At 40.1% G+C, this 15505-nt stretch overlaps 1 protein-coding gene across 4 annotated transcripts in view; it reads right to left on the reverse strand.

Annotated features, from left to right (window-relative positions):
• Positions 1-15505, reverse strand: part of LOC147362998 (uncharacterized) — a 73339-nt gene that overhangs the window by 20569 nt on the left and 37265 nt on the right. The window contains exon 3 of one of the 4 annotated variants that reach the window (XR_015135861.1): positions 3917-4021. The exons of the other annotated variants lie outside the window; for them this stretch is intronic. The gene's annotated coding sequence lies outside the window, so the exon portion shown is untranslated. Of the gene's footprint in view, positions 1-3916; positions 4022-15505 lie in introns of those variants that run through there. 4 annotated transcript variants of the gene reach the window in all.

Genomic DNA, 15505 nt, shown 5'->3' on the forward strand with positions numbered 1-15505 from the left:
GAATCATTTCACTTAGCATAATACTCTCTAGGCCCATGTCCATGTTGTTGCAAATTCCAATAGTGTAGTATTTTTTGTGGCTGAACACTATTCCATTGTATATAAATAGGTAGATAGGCCCCATATTCTTTACCTGTTCATCTTTTTTTAAAAGGGTTCTTTTGAATTGTACTTAAGGAACCATGTGCTATTTATTTATTGGCCATCCTGGCTCTTCGCTGCTGCACGCTGGCCTTCTGTAGCAGTGGCAAGCGGGGGCTACTCTCTAGTTGTGCCGCACAGTCTTCTCATTTTGGTGGCTTCTCTATTGGCAAAGCATGGGTGCTAGGTCACATGGCTTCGGTGGTTTCAGCACGCAGAATCAATAGTTTCAGTATGCAGGCTCTAGAGTTGGGCTTCAGTAGTCGTGGCGCATGGACTTAGTTGCCCCTTGGCTGTGAAACCTTCCAGGACTGGGGATCCAACCCATGCCCTCTGCATTGGCAGGAAGAACCACTACACAACTTGGGAAGTCCTTGCATTCATCTTCTGATGAACACTGTCTCTGTGCTAAAATTCAGAGCAAGTGAGTCTGTGTATGACTCCTTCAAGAAAGGAATCTCAGTTTTCCTCAGCCCTCTGGTTCCCCCATTGATTTTCAGAGCCAGACATTATGGGGGCTTGTCTTCTCAGTGCAGGTGCCCTGGACTGGGAAGACTAATATGGGGCTTGGACCCTTTACTCCTTGGAGAGGACCTCTCAGGCGGTGATTTACCTCTCACTTACAGCCTTGTCTTAGTTCTCCATACCCATACCTCTGACTGGCGCATAGACAGTACATAGTGAACATATGCTAAATTTTTAAAAAGTAGTAAAAGTGGGTTAAATATAGTGAACTATTAAGTTTCTAGAGAACTTTGTGAGTACAGTAAGAGACACTAGATATCTTTTCTTGGATAAACTCTTCAAATTGCATCCATGCTACAGAACTAGTGTTGGATGAATAAAGATGACCATTAAAACAAACACACCTCCACCTGTTCTTCCCTGCTACTGATACTTACTAAGACCCTAAGGATAAGAGCATAGGGGAAAACCAGAAATGAATGCTACTCAATATTTCTGGGTTTAATGGATTTCTTGCATGATGTTTGAATGAATGGATGATGAGCTGTCAGCATTCAGAGTGCTCACAGTGATCAGAAACCTATCAGTCCACCGACATACCAAAGGTCAGTTTTTCTAGGAAAACTCCCTTGATCATCCCAGCTCACATCTATCTCTTTTTATGATTTTATTCCCAACAGGCTAAAGAATACTCTTACTTGATTCTATTACTTCTCTACATGCAAATCTTCCTTTCAGTCTTACTGCACACTTCTGAAGAAGAAGAACCTCACCACCTATCTATAGAGTATCTTCCATCATACCTAGCATAGAGCTATATCCATTTGGAAAGGGATAAAATTTGAGGGGAAAAAATGGACCATATTAGCAGTTAATGAGGGAATCAATTAGATGGGTCCCACAGAGGAGATAGAGTCTTCACAGGGATAAGCCTTAGACAAGGCATTTGGAAGGTCTGCTCGCCAAGACTCTCTGATTAGAGGTCATTAGCTCTATGGAGAAAGCAGTGAATACCAATCAAATCACTTTGAGGAGAGCTAAGTCTGTCCACCTTTTCCTCCTATTTTAGGGTGATTAGTAAGAATAGAGGGACCTGCCTTCAGCACACTTACTCTTAGAGGTACTCTGTAGGAGACTATAATTTATGGTTCTGGAATAAAGTTGGGTAGATATTACTCTCCTAGGTGATTTTTCATTATAGATAGAGCCAGCTTCATTTGGACAATACTATCAACTATAACTCTAGCTCTAATGAACTTCTCTTTTTGGCTTCAGGCTATATACACTTATAGAAATTTCCTAAAATCCTTCCTGGGAGAAGATATCTATTGGCAAATGCCTACTTGAAGATAATTTGAGTTATTATCAAAATCAAACTTAAGTGACATATGCTATTTAATTTTTCACCCTTAGTTCTATATTTTCTCTTGCTATTCTTCATTTAATCCATTTTTTAAAATAAAAATAATATTACACTTTTAGAAATTATAAACAAAATACATGTTTATTTATGCTTGCATAAAATGTTTAAGTAATAAAGGAATTATTTAAGAGTCCTATTTAGCTGGAACCTTTCTAAACAATTTCTACCTTTAATATGTAACTATATATTTACCTGATGCACAGTGGTTGTAGGGCTTCCCTGGTAGCTCAGCTGGTAAAGAATCTGCCTGCAGTGCAGAAGACCCTGGTTCAATTCCTGGGTCAGGAAGACCCTGTGGAGAAGGGATAAGCTACCCACTGCAGTATTCTTGGGCTTTTCTGGTGGCTAAAATGGTAAAGAATCTGCCTACAATGTAGGAGATCTGGGTTCAACCCCTGGGTTAGGTAGATCTCCTGGAGGAGGGCATGGCAACCCACTCCAGTATTCTTGCCTGGAGAATCCCCATGGACAGAGGGGCCTGGTGGGCTACACCCAGGCCACCAACATGCTGGGCTGGATGAAGCATAAGGTGGACTCAAGATTGTGGGGAGAAATATCAGCAACCTCAGATATGCAGATGACACCACCTTTATGGCAGAAAGTAAAGAAGAACTAAAGAGCCACTTGATGAAAGTGAAAGAGGAGAGTGAAAAAGGTGGTTCAAAACTCAACATTCAGAAAACTAAGATCATGGCATCTGGTCTCATCACTTCACGGCAAATAGATGGGGAAACAATGGAAACAGTGACAGACTTTATTTTCTTGGGCTCCAAAATTAATGCAGATGGTGACTGCAGCCATGCAATTAAAAGATGCTTGCTCTTTGGAAGAAAAGCTATGACCAACCTAGACAGCATATTAAAAAGCAGAAACATTACTTTGCCAGCACAGGTCCATCTGTTCAAAGCTATGGTTTTTCCAGTAGTCATGTATGGATGTGAATGTTGGCCCATAAAGAAGGCTGAGCACTGAAGAACTGATGCTTTCAAACTGTGGTGCTGGAGAAGACTCTTGAGAGTCCCTTGGACTGCAATGAGATCCAACCAGTCCACCCTAAAGGAGATCAGTCCTGAATATTCATTGAAGTGGCTGATGCTGAAGCTGAACTCCAATACTTTGGCCACCTGATGCGAAAAACTGACTCTTTGGAAAAGGCCCTGATGCTGGGAAAGATTGAAGGCAGGAGGAGAAGGGGATGACAGAGGATGAGATGGTTGGATAGCATCACCGACTCGATGGACATGAGTTTGAGCCATCTCCAGGAGTTGGTGGTGGACAGGGAAGTCTGGCATGCTGCAGTCCATGGGGTTACAAAGAGTCAGACACAAGCAAGTGACTGAATTGAAATGGAAAGACATACCATGGTCATAAACTGAAAGACACAATATTATTAAGGTGAAAATTCTCCCAAACCTACCTATAGATTCAATACAATCCAAATCAAATCCCACCAGAATTTTGTAAAAATCAGTTGACTGATTCTCAAAATCATACAGAAATGCAGGGTACCTAAAATAGCCCAGACAACACTGAAAAGATAAAGCTGAAGAATTTACAGTGCCTAACTTCAAGATTTATTCAAAAGCTAGAGTGTTTGTGATGTTGACATCAACATATACAAACAAGGCATTGGAAAATAATTGAGAAAAAATAAACAGATTTATGCATATAAGTCAATAATTTTCAACAAAAGTATAAAAGGCTATTCAATAGAGAAAGGATAACATTTTCAACAAATAGTGTCAGAACAATTGTATATCCATTTTAAAAATCTTTGATCAATATAATTTACTGTAAACAAATATTAACTTAAAATGGATCATGCATCTAAATGTAAAATCTAAAATTTCTAATGAAAGAAAATAGGAAAAACACCTTTGTGAATTAGGTTGGACAGGATTTCCTAGATGTAACACCAAAATATAATTCATTAAACAAAAATTTGATAAATTAGGATTCATTGCAATAAGAAATTCTTCTCTTTGGCGGACACTGTAAATGAAAAGATAAGACACACTATGATAAAATATTTGCAAATCACATATCTGATACAGAACTTGTATCCACAATATAAAAAGAATTCTACGATAAATTCTATTCAAATTCTACGATAAAAAATGTCAAATGAATACTCAATAAGAACGAGCAACAGACTTAACAGACACTTTAGCAAAGAAGATATGGATGACAAAACATATGAAAATGCTCAACATCATTATTCATTAGAGAAATGCAAATTCAAGCCACAAATCATCTTACCTTTTAAGATAAGTAAGTAAGTGCTAGTCGCCCAGTTGGGCCCGACTCTTTGCGACCCCATGGACTGCAGCCCACAAGGCTCTTCTGTCCATGAGATTTCCCAGGCAAGAATACTGGAATGGGTTGCCATTTCTTTCTCCAGAGGATCTTCCCGACCGAGGGATCAAACCCAGGTTTCCTGCACTGCAGGCAGATTCTTTACCGACTGAGCTACAAGGTAAGCCCCAACCTTTTAAGATGGATAATGTTAAAAAGACAGATCTTGCCAAATGTTGGCAAATATGTGAAGCAACTGGAATTCTCATATACTCCTGGTGGAAATGTAAACTTGTACAACCACTGTAGAAAAGAGTTTGCTGGTTTCTTAAAAAGTTAAACATTCCCCCTTTCACCTGACCCAGGCTTGTCATTCCTACACATATATCAAGAGAAATGAAAGCATATGACTAGACAAAGACTTCTACATGAGCATTCACAGCAGTTGTAATTGCAAAAACTGGAAACACAAGTGTCTATCGTCAGGAGAAGGAATCAACAATTTGAGAAATAGTACTGAACAATAAAGAATAATGAACCATGCAACAACATGGATGAATCAGAAAATAATTATGCTGAATGAGAGAAGCTAAAGGAAAAAAGAAAAAAAGAATACACCCTGTATGTTTCCATTCACATAAAATTCTAGAAAATATAAACTGATCTATAGTGACAGGAGCATATCAGTAGTTTTCTGGGAGTTGATGGGGGATAGGCTGGGAGGAGGGCTGAAGAGTGGTGAGATGAGAAATTAGGAAGGAACACAAGGAAACTTTTTGGAGTAACAAATATTCATTATCCTGATTATGATAATGATTTCACAGGTGTATATATGTCAAAAATCATCATATTATATAATTTGAATATATGCATTTTATTTTGTCACTTACATCCCAATAAAGCTGTTAACATTTTTAAAAGGTGTTTAACTAGAGGAGTAGAAAGTCCAATTCATTCAGTAAAAATTGATTGGATTTTAACTATTGATCAGGTTTTTTAAAACAGGAAATTTAGAATAATTATCTAGACTGATTAAATGCAGATAAATTTGAAGTTGAAGAAACCAGAAAAGGAATAACTAAATAAAAAAGTATAGCCTCTGCAGTTAAAAGGATAGAGGTTCAGATCTAGGCTCTTCCACTTAATGCCTATGTGACCTTTGGAAAGTTGACTAACTTCTCTGAGTTCTGTTACTTCAGCTGCAGAAGAAAGAGGCATATATCTGAAAGTCATCATGATGTTTAGAAATCATGTACACAAAGTATCTAGTGTAAAGCCCTTAAAAGAGAGCAGGTATTAATTACATTTGTGAACAAATAAGAAATATATTGTTGGTCAGATGTAAGGTTGTAGAGGCCAAAATCAGGGAAAGGAGACAAAGTGAAAGATGTAAAATACCTTGTTGTTGTTCAGTTGCTAAGTGTTGTCTGACTCTTTGTGACGCTATGGACTGTAGTACATCAGACTTCCCTGTCCTTCACTATCTCCCAGAGTCTGCTCAAACTCAAGTCCATTGAATCGGTGATGCCATCCAACCAGCTCATCCTCTGTCATCCCCTTCTCCTACTGCCTTCAATCTTTCCTAATATCAGGGTCTTTTCTAATGACTCAGCTCTTTGCATCAGGTGGGTAAAGTATTGGAGCTTCATCTTCAACATCAGTCCTTCCAGTGAATATTCAGGGTTGATTCCTTTAGGATTGACTGGTTTGATCTCCTTGCTGTCCAAGGGACTCTCAAGAGTCTTCTCCAGCACCACAATTCAAAAGCATCAATTCTTTGGCACTCAGCTTTCTATGTAGTCCAAAATACTTTTGAGTTTTATATAAAAAGACAAGATGTTGTGACTAGTTTGGTTTTGGAAACACGGGAAAGGCAAGTATCAATTACTAGAAGAATGATAGGTCCATCACCAGAAGTTTTTCTAGTAATCAGGAGGAAGGGTCAAGGTCTATAGGAGGATGATTAGAATAGTATAGACTAGATTATCCACACATAGATCCTCGAAGTGTTGGATGCAAATCTGAAGTTGAGTCTAATATATGTTATTGATAATTAGAAATCCCCCTGGCTTCAAGCCTCACCAGCTTCTGTGTTCCTGCAAGGGCTATCACAGCTCCAAGATCCAGCACTGACTAAACTGGGCATCTCTGGGAAGGTGCTTCCCTGCTGCAGCTGCTGGAGACCAGAATCACCACATTCTATGGCTGCCATGGCAACCACCGGCAACTGTGAGTAAGCACTGCACTGGGGCGGGAGAGGGGGGTGCCAGAAAAAGGTCCTACCTCTCTCCTGCTTTCTGACCACCCCATGGTGCCTCTACTGCCCAAGTTAACAGAAAACCAGCTATTGAGAAAGCCGAGGGGAGTGAGAGTTTGCTGATCCTCAGCCCTGGCAGCACAGAGCAGAATATTAAAGGGGACAGACAGGTAAATAACCAGCACAGCATCTATAGGAGTCACTGCAGAGAGAGAACAGGGATGAAGCTAGAAATTGCAGCAATGGAGAAAGAGAAATGGTTAGAAAGAAGTGAACCAGAAAAATTAAGTGTCCCAAAAGTCCAATGAAGAGAGAATTTGAAAAGGCAGACATTCAAATGTATCCACTGCCAGAGAGAAGGCAAGTTCTAAGAGAAGGCCACTGGGTTTGACGATTAGCAGTCCTACTTACCTTGAAAATCCACTGTTAGTTTCTCAACTAGATTTGCAGGAGCAGATGCCAGATTTCTTAAAAGGATCAATTTCAGTATATAAGATGGTAAGCATAAACTGCTCATCGTTAAGTTTAGCACGAAGTGTGAGAAGTCAACTGACTTATACATCTTTCTCAGAAACTGTACTCTAATAGGGTGTGCAACCTTCTGCATTTGTCTAGAACTTTTGCAGATTTAGCTTGGAAAGCTCCTGGTCCCAGGACCCCTCAGTTCCAAGCAAGCTGAGATGGCTGGTGACCGTGACCCTGTCCTTGACCTAGGCCGTGACCTGCCCTAGAGAATGTGCTCAAATGAGCTATGTTCAGACTTCCACAAAGGATGTGGAATATTTGGTTACATATAAGTTCTAATGCATTTCCAGAATAACCATTGTTTTGCTCCCTGGTTCACTAATAGTGCAGTCATTCCACTTGACTTTAAATGTGATTCTTCTTCATCCAGGTCTCACCCTCTTTAGTCTGTCTACTGCCTGCAATGACATCCCAAGAGAAACATTCTCCTACTTGGCTTTTTTCAAGCTCAACATTTTCACGACACCCCAGTTAATTAATATCTGCCCTGGGTCAGCCTGGAGGGAAACACATTGAGCTTGGAGATTTCCATTTGAACATTGAACCCCAGGAAGGAGCAAGGCAAATTTATACCAGTGGATCTAATTGCTAGAAAAGTAATTCTGCAAAGATGGAAATCAGCTGAAAGATTAACACTGCTCTACACCAGCTTGAGTGCCCTGGCTAACAGAGAGAAAATAATGTTTCAATTAAATGAAAGGATACTGAATTAGGTAGAATACTCAGGAGACCGGTAATGGAGTCCAGAGCCTTTCACCTCCAGGTCACCATCAGCAATCTGGTCCAGGGCAACTCTAGACCATAGTTTTGAGGGGCTGATGGCTCACCCCAGCCCTTACTGTCTGCAGCACTTGATGAACTGGTTTCCCAAAGCACCTGCATCAGCCTCACAGGTCACTGTGGTTCACTGAAGATGTAAGAGGAAGCAAAGCCTCTCTTTGGAGGGGAGAGGCTGACCCTGAGGGTAGCCAAGGGCCACTACAGGGAAATTAGGATGGGGAGATAATTCAAGATGGGGAGCCACACAGAGAGGGGGACTTATATTTCAGTTCATACTGGAGGCAGTTAACCATTTCATCTGAATTTAGAGTTGAAATAGAAGTGAAAGTGGTGATGATGAGTTTGCTTTTTGTGTATGTTGGGAGGGAGTGGCAAGGGATGAGATTTGCATTTAGAAGTCAAAACTTCACTAGAGGACAGAACACAAGCAAAACTGAGTCATGAAATCACTTGTTATCACCCATTTAACTATGTCCCAAGGCTTATCTTATTTCACAAAATATTACCACAGATGAATAAAGTCCAATATGAGGAGATTAGCTTAATTCCTGATGCCAGTGTAACAAAAGTCCTCCCCCATAATGGAACCCATATGTCAGCTGAGGTCTCTGGGTCCTTCACATTCCAGATAAGACTGTCTCAAACTTTATATTCCATATTTTATGGGAATCTAAAAAGTCCCCAAGATTTCTGCAAATTCTCAGAGGCTGCCTCTGAATCAAAACTCCTGCATTTCTTAAACATGTTCAGTGGACAGTTTATCCTACCAATCTGGGCCTGCTGTATTCGAGAAGAGCTAAGCGAGAAACAGCTTTTTCCTTCATCTTTTATGATTATTGTGTTAATATGCACAGAAACTCCGTTCAAAAATGGGATACGGGGTGTGGATGGGGCGGAAGCTGTTTCTATCATAGTAACATAGATCACAAATGGATGCGGCCCCTGATTTTTAAAGTCTGAGAACATCCCACCGTAGGGACATTCTCCTGGCCCCGTCTCTCAGACTGTTACTATCCAGCTGACTTTCTCTTTTCCCCTTGACCCTTAAGAGTGCCCCGGAAACCCTACATTCTTATTTCCTTCACATTTCTTCCCTCAGCGTCTCTGGGACTGCTTCATTGAGCCTCTTGGCAAGGCAAAAGGGCTTCTAAGTCAGGAATCTGCCCTGTAGAGGATGTGATCTGGGTTTTAAGAAACACTTTTTTCCCTTCCCATTACAGAATTATACCAAAGAACTATATCAACAAGAGACAAAATTCTAATTCAAAAAGATACTCACACCCCTGTGTTTATAGGAGCACAAATTACAATGGTCAAGACATGGAAACAACCTAACTGCTCATTAGTAGATGAGTGGATAAAGATGTGGTGTATACACACACACACACACACACACACACACACACACACACACACTGGAATACTACTCCGTCGTAGGAAAGAATGAAATAATGCCATTTGCAGCAACATGGATGAACCTAGAGATTACGTCTCATACTAAATGAAGTAAGTCAAAGACAAATATCACTTATATGTAGAATCTAAAACATGACATAGATTATCTTATGCATGAAACAGAAGTAGACTCACAGACACAGAGAACAAACTTGTAGTTGCCAAGCGAGTAAGGGAACGTGAAGGGGTGGATTGGGAGTTTGAGGTTAAGAGACGCAAACTATTATATACAGAATGAATGGATAACAATTTCCTACTGGATAGCACAGGGAACTTTATTCAGTACCCCATGATAAATCATAATGGAAAAGAATATGAAAAATAATATATATATACATACATACATATAACTGAATCACTTTGCTGTACTAACATGACATTGTAAATCAACTATACGTCAATAAAATAATTTCTTTTAAAAGCCTGAGGAAAGGAACTTCCCAGTTCAGCTCAATTCTTAGGACATAAAACAGAAATACATAAATGTAGTAACAGTCAAATACATTGGCAGATTGAGTTCCCCCAAGGAGGATGTATGACTAGAATTTTGGCACTTTGAAGAAGAATTCCATGCAATACTGAGCAGGGATTGCTGTGACCATGCTACTAGACATGAGTGACCCGACAGTAATTCCAAATTGATGAACCAAAGCTTTAATAAACACGGTTTGGGGACATTTGGCTTGAGAGGGACTGCTTAGGGTTGAGTGTCTTGCAATGTGTTTCTGATGGTGGAGTGAGGGGAAACTCGTTACTTCACTAGAGAATGCAGGTTTATCATCACTGGCTGTTGGAAAAATCTATAAGCTTCAGTGCTGTTTTCTAAAAGTATAGCAGTTATCAGTATACAGTCTTTCACTTTCCTATTAAATGCTATAGCAATGTGTTCTTTAAGTATAAGATACTGTTGAAAATACCTACATTCTCCTCTAACTCAAAGCTTCATTTTATAGATAAGTAAACTGAGACCCTAAGAGGCTGATGGGCCTGGGGCAAGCAAAGGGAGCTTTTCTCCCTGTATGCCCATGTTACCATCCCCCGAGGTCTCATGCATTAAAGCCTTGTAGATTTATAAGAGCAAAAATGATTTATGGATCCTGGGGAATGACAACAAGGAGAATTTTTTAAACATATGTTTAAGTATCCTGTGCCCTTGATTTGATGGGAGATGTAACAGAGCAGGGGTAAGTTGACCTATAGATCATTGGGATGATCCAGCTGAGCCAAATAAGACAGCTTTTCATTAGCTGGGTACTTTGGAGTAGCTGGGATACTTTTATTCTGGTAATGGAGAGATAGATATGGCCTCTGGGAACACTTCTTGGAAATTGTACTTTCTCCAGATGCTCAATTTGGGTGTGGGACAGATTGGCTTCGAGGCCAAGAGCAACAAACATTACCACAATCCCACTGGTCAGAGAGCTGAGGCTCTTCAAAGGTCTGGAGGCTTGCCACGAGACCCTTGGGTTTTTGTCATCAGTCTGTACAGCGACCTTAAAATTCTTAGGACAGCAATAGCCATCAAAGCTGATGGTCAATAGAGCCTGCAGAGGCAGAAGTGAGCCATGGCTCTTGAGCTCTGGTAGTTAACATCCCTCTCCAGACACTCACTCCATCAGGTTCCAAGATCCAAGACAGGCACTGAGTAAGGTCAGTCATTTACCTAATGATTTCCTAGCACTAAGCGGGAGGTAATGAAGTCCCTCCTGCCTCGGGCTGCCACATTTACTGGTAGAAACTAGTGAGATAGAAAATATCTGGGAGTATTTTTAAGTATGTGATCTGATCCTGATAAGTGGTTATCTCAGTAAAGTCATCTAATATTGAGTTTATTGAATCTTTTCAAAAGCACATTTGGAAGTGGGGAGGGTGAGTAATACACGACATCAGAAATCTATTATAGGGCAAATATAAACATCAGCCTCAGTAGTAAATATGTATGAAGGTCCACACATTGGAATATAGTATATTGGAATATTAAAATATAATAATGGAGAGTGTAGACAATTCTTACCCACATCTGTATGGCAAGTCTGTAGGGAAATAGAGTATATGCAAATCAGTAAAAAATAAATAAATAAATAACCTCTATGTGAAGCAAAATACATACTCACAAAACATGTCATTCTAGTGTCAAAAAATTTCATCAGATAATTGCCCTCTTCTTTGTCTGACTTTTCATATACATCAAACCCTCACTTATGGTATGTTGGCACTTGCCTTAATCTGGATAAATCTGAATTCCAGAATTTGTTGGAAACAAAGCTGTTTTGCTAGTTTTAAGAATGTACTTACCTGTGTATTTCAGTGAACTCTCTTGCAACTTGCTTTTAAATTGAGGTAACACTGGCTCACATTGTTAAACATTTCATGCGTACACACTATATTTTGACTTCTGTATACATTATAGAGCATTCACCAATAATTTAGTTTCCATCTGTTACCATACAGTTAAGCCTTTCCTTAAGCCCCCTTCCTCTCTGGTAATCACTACTCTGTTTTCTTTATCTATGTGTTTGTGTTTGGTTAAGTTTGTTCAGTTATTTTTTTATTCCACATATGAATGAAATCATATGATATTTGTATTTCTCCTCTGACTTATTTAACTTAGCCTAATATCTTCAAGGTCTATCATGCTGTCACAAATGGCAAGATGTCATTCTTTTATCTGGATGAATAATATTCCAAATGTATATATATAGAGAGAGGGAGGGAGACAGAGACAGAGAAAGAGAGAGAATTATTTAAATACCCAGAAGTGGAATAACTGGACCACATGATACTTCTAATCTTTTATTTGAGGAACCTCCATACTATTTTCACATTGACTGCACCAATTTTCATTCTTACCAACAATGATGGTTTCCTTCTATCCACATCCTCTCCAAAATGTATTAATTCTTGCCTTTTTGATAATAGCCATTCTAATGGCATGAGGCTATTATCTCACTGTGGTTTTGATTTGCATGTCCCAAAGAATTAGTAATGTTGTATATCTTTTCATGTGCCTGTTGACCATCTACATAGCTTCTTTGGAAAACTGTCTATTCAGATCCTCTTCCAATTTCTTAATTGGGTTATTCATATTTTGTTGTTGAGTTATTTGAGTCTTTTATATGTTTTGGACTTTAACCTCTTTCTGGATATATGACTTGCAAATATCTTCCCTCATTTAATAGGTTATTCTTTTGTTTTATTCAGAGTTTTCTTTGTTGTGCAGAAACTTTTTGGTCTCATGTAGTCCTATTTGTTTATTTTTGCTTGTTTCTTTTGCCTGAGGAGACATATCCAGCAAGACACTACATGATTTATGTCAAAGAGTGTACTGACGTGACACACTGCTAGGATTCTTGTGGTTTTATTCTTACATTTAAGTCTTCAATCCATTTTGATTCCATTTTTACATATGGTATTAGAAAGTGGTCCAATATCATCCTTTTGTCTGTAGCTGTCCAGTGTTTTTTTTTTGTTGTTGTTGTTGTTGTTTTTTGTACAAAAACCACGTATTATCCCCCCCCTCACAAAATCGGGTGGCTGTATTACAGGAACAAAACCAGATCAAAGACATAAAAAGAAAAAGTCACCACTTATACTGAAACACAACAGTGTTAAGAATTCAGGTATTCTGTAGAATTATTACCAGCATAGTTAAAATATTTCCACCTAGATCTTTTAAATTTGAAAGTGATCACATTAAAGACCTGAGGTTGCAAGAGACCAGAGTATGAACCTGAATTCCATTTTCCTTTAAAGACCTCAGTGGAAAAGGTATTTGGAATGAGTTTCCTTTGAAAGACTGGCGGGAAAATACAGAAAACCCTGGCCATTGTCCAAAGGCACTGGGATTTTTCTGGAGTCAAAAGCAATGGAATTAAACTCCAGTAGGAGCAAGCTCATTTTCACTCCAAGCGCCTGGAATAAACTCACTAAAGGAACAAGGTCTCCTTGGTTCCAGTACTCTGATGGTGACCAGGGCCACCTGCTTAGAGGTAACACCTGAGGGTTTGAAAGGCAAATCTTAAGATGCCCACTGTTGCAGCCAGCATCCACCCCTCTGAGAGTGGCCCCACCCCTCCTGGTATGCCTCCAATCCCAGGAAACATCTTAGGACCCCGGGTACCCCTCACGGCACCTAACGGCATGTAACCCCCTCCGCCGCAGCAGCAGCCACCACCTCCAGCACCTGCAGACGGAGGCCCTCCGTCTCCCGCTCCTGGCCCACCAGCCTCGGCTGCGCCCTAGCCCGAAAGACACAGGGGACGTCCGCGCCCAGCACCCCCAGCTGGAGTGGGGATGACAAGACTTGTGTTCCTCCGCTTCCTTGGGTTTCTTTCAGGAGTTTTCTTCTCACAGCCCCAAGCACGCACCCTGAATTGTCCCCATTCCTCTTGCCACCCGCCTCCGTATTCTGATGCCTGCTGTGTTAGGTCCTCCTCCAGCACTCAAGGGGGAAGCCTGTGGTGCCAGTGTGCCCGGTCACCCTGAAATACCTGGCGTCTCCCTGACCCTCGGTGGGGTATGCTGACAGTGTATCTGCAGGTCCTGTCACGTTAGTGCTCTATGTCTGTATCAGTTTTTGCTCTCCTGCAATTTTGTTCTGTTTTTGCTTTGTCTTACGCATGTATGGATAATGCTTTATAATCATTATCACTTTTCGTTTTTTTTTTCTTTTGTCCAGTGTTTTTAATTTCTCCTTGAATTTCTTCATTGACCCAATGCTTGTTTAGTAGCATGCTGTAATAATCTCCACATATTTGTGATTTTTTAAGCTTTCTTCATGTAGTTGATTTCTAGTTTTATATCATTATAATCTAAATTTAAAAATAAGTTGTTCATCCTTACATATGAATTTATATGATGATGATTCCAGCCATTTTATAATCTAAATTCTTAATTTTCTTCTCATTAATATAAAAATAGACATTGGCCTATTTCCTAACCAAAGATATACCCATTGCACTGAGTTTTCTACTCTTCTCCCCTGCTTTCATTGCACTTCTAGTGGTTTTTATCTTTCTACTTGACTTACTTTTTTCTTGTTTGTTTGTTTTGTTATTTTTCAGGAACATCTTAAAATTGAACTAAGATGATTTAAATGAAGAATGTCAAAGCCAATTTTGGATTGACTGGAAATAGTTGAAGATTTGATAGATATGATGTAATAAGAGTTCTCCCCCACAAAGAACATGCGTTTTTTCCAATTGATCTCATTATGAAGATGGCACAACTTCTATATAATTGACGTATTTTATAGGCAGGATGGTGAGTTGAACTGAAGGACTAACTGCTTTCATCACTGTCAAGTCACCACAGATGTTCTGCTGAAAAAAGAGAAATAACCTTGCTGAATTGGTTTGAGACAGAGACTAATAGGCAATTAGGGCTTGGTCTGGTCTGATGGCGTGGTGTAGCGAATGCTGGGAACCAGTGTGTTGTAGTAGTGAATGCCCAACAAATGAAATGGTTGCATCACTCTTCTTAGGCTGCTCATTGAACTCCAGCATCTACCAGAAGCCAAGGGAGAAAAGACCACTTATTGCTAAAGATCACAAACTTTTAGCAAACATTAACGTGCAAGTTGGAGAAGGCAATGGCACCCCACTCCAGTACTCTTGCCTGGAAAATCCCATGGACTGAGGAGCCTGGTGGGCTGAAGTCCGTGGGGTTGCTAAGAGTCGGACATGACTGAGCGACTTCACTTTCACTTCTCACTTTCATGCATTGGAGAAGGAAATGGCAACCCACTCCAATGTTCTTGCCTGGAGAATCCCAGGGACGGGGGAGCCTGGTGGGCTACCATCTATGGGGTCGCACAGAGTCAGACACGACTGAAGTGACTTAGCAGCAGCAGCAGCAGCAGCAATGTGCAAGTGTGATGGAAAATTGTGTCTAATGAGTTCACCTAAAACAGAGCTCCTATTTCACAAACATAAAGGATATTTCATTCACCTCAAAGTCTGAAAAGACTATGGGGCTTAGACCCAGAAGATCTGCATCAGGTCTGGCCCCGCCAATAGATAGCTGTGCAATTCCTGATTTGGTAGCGTCTACATCTCCAGAAGTTGCATCCATGAAGTGGCTCCAATGGTAAAGAACCCGACTGCCAATGCAGGAGACATAAGAGATGCAGGTTCAATCCCTGGGTCGGGAAGATCCCTGGAGGA

The sequence above is a fragment of the Bos grunniens genome, chromosome 11, assembly GCF_055505025.1.
Source record: "Bos grunniens cultivar Pamir isolate PY7600 chromosome 11, Bosgru_T2T1.0, whole genome shotgun sequence".
Classification (NCBI taxonomy): Eukaryota; Metazoa; Chordata; class Mammalia; order Artiodactyla; family Bovidae; genus Bos; species Bos grunniens.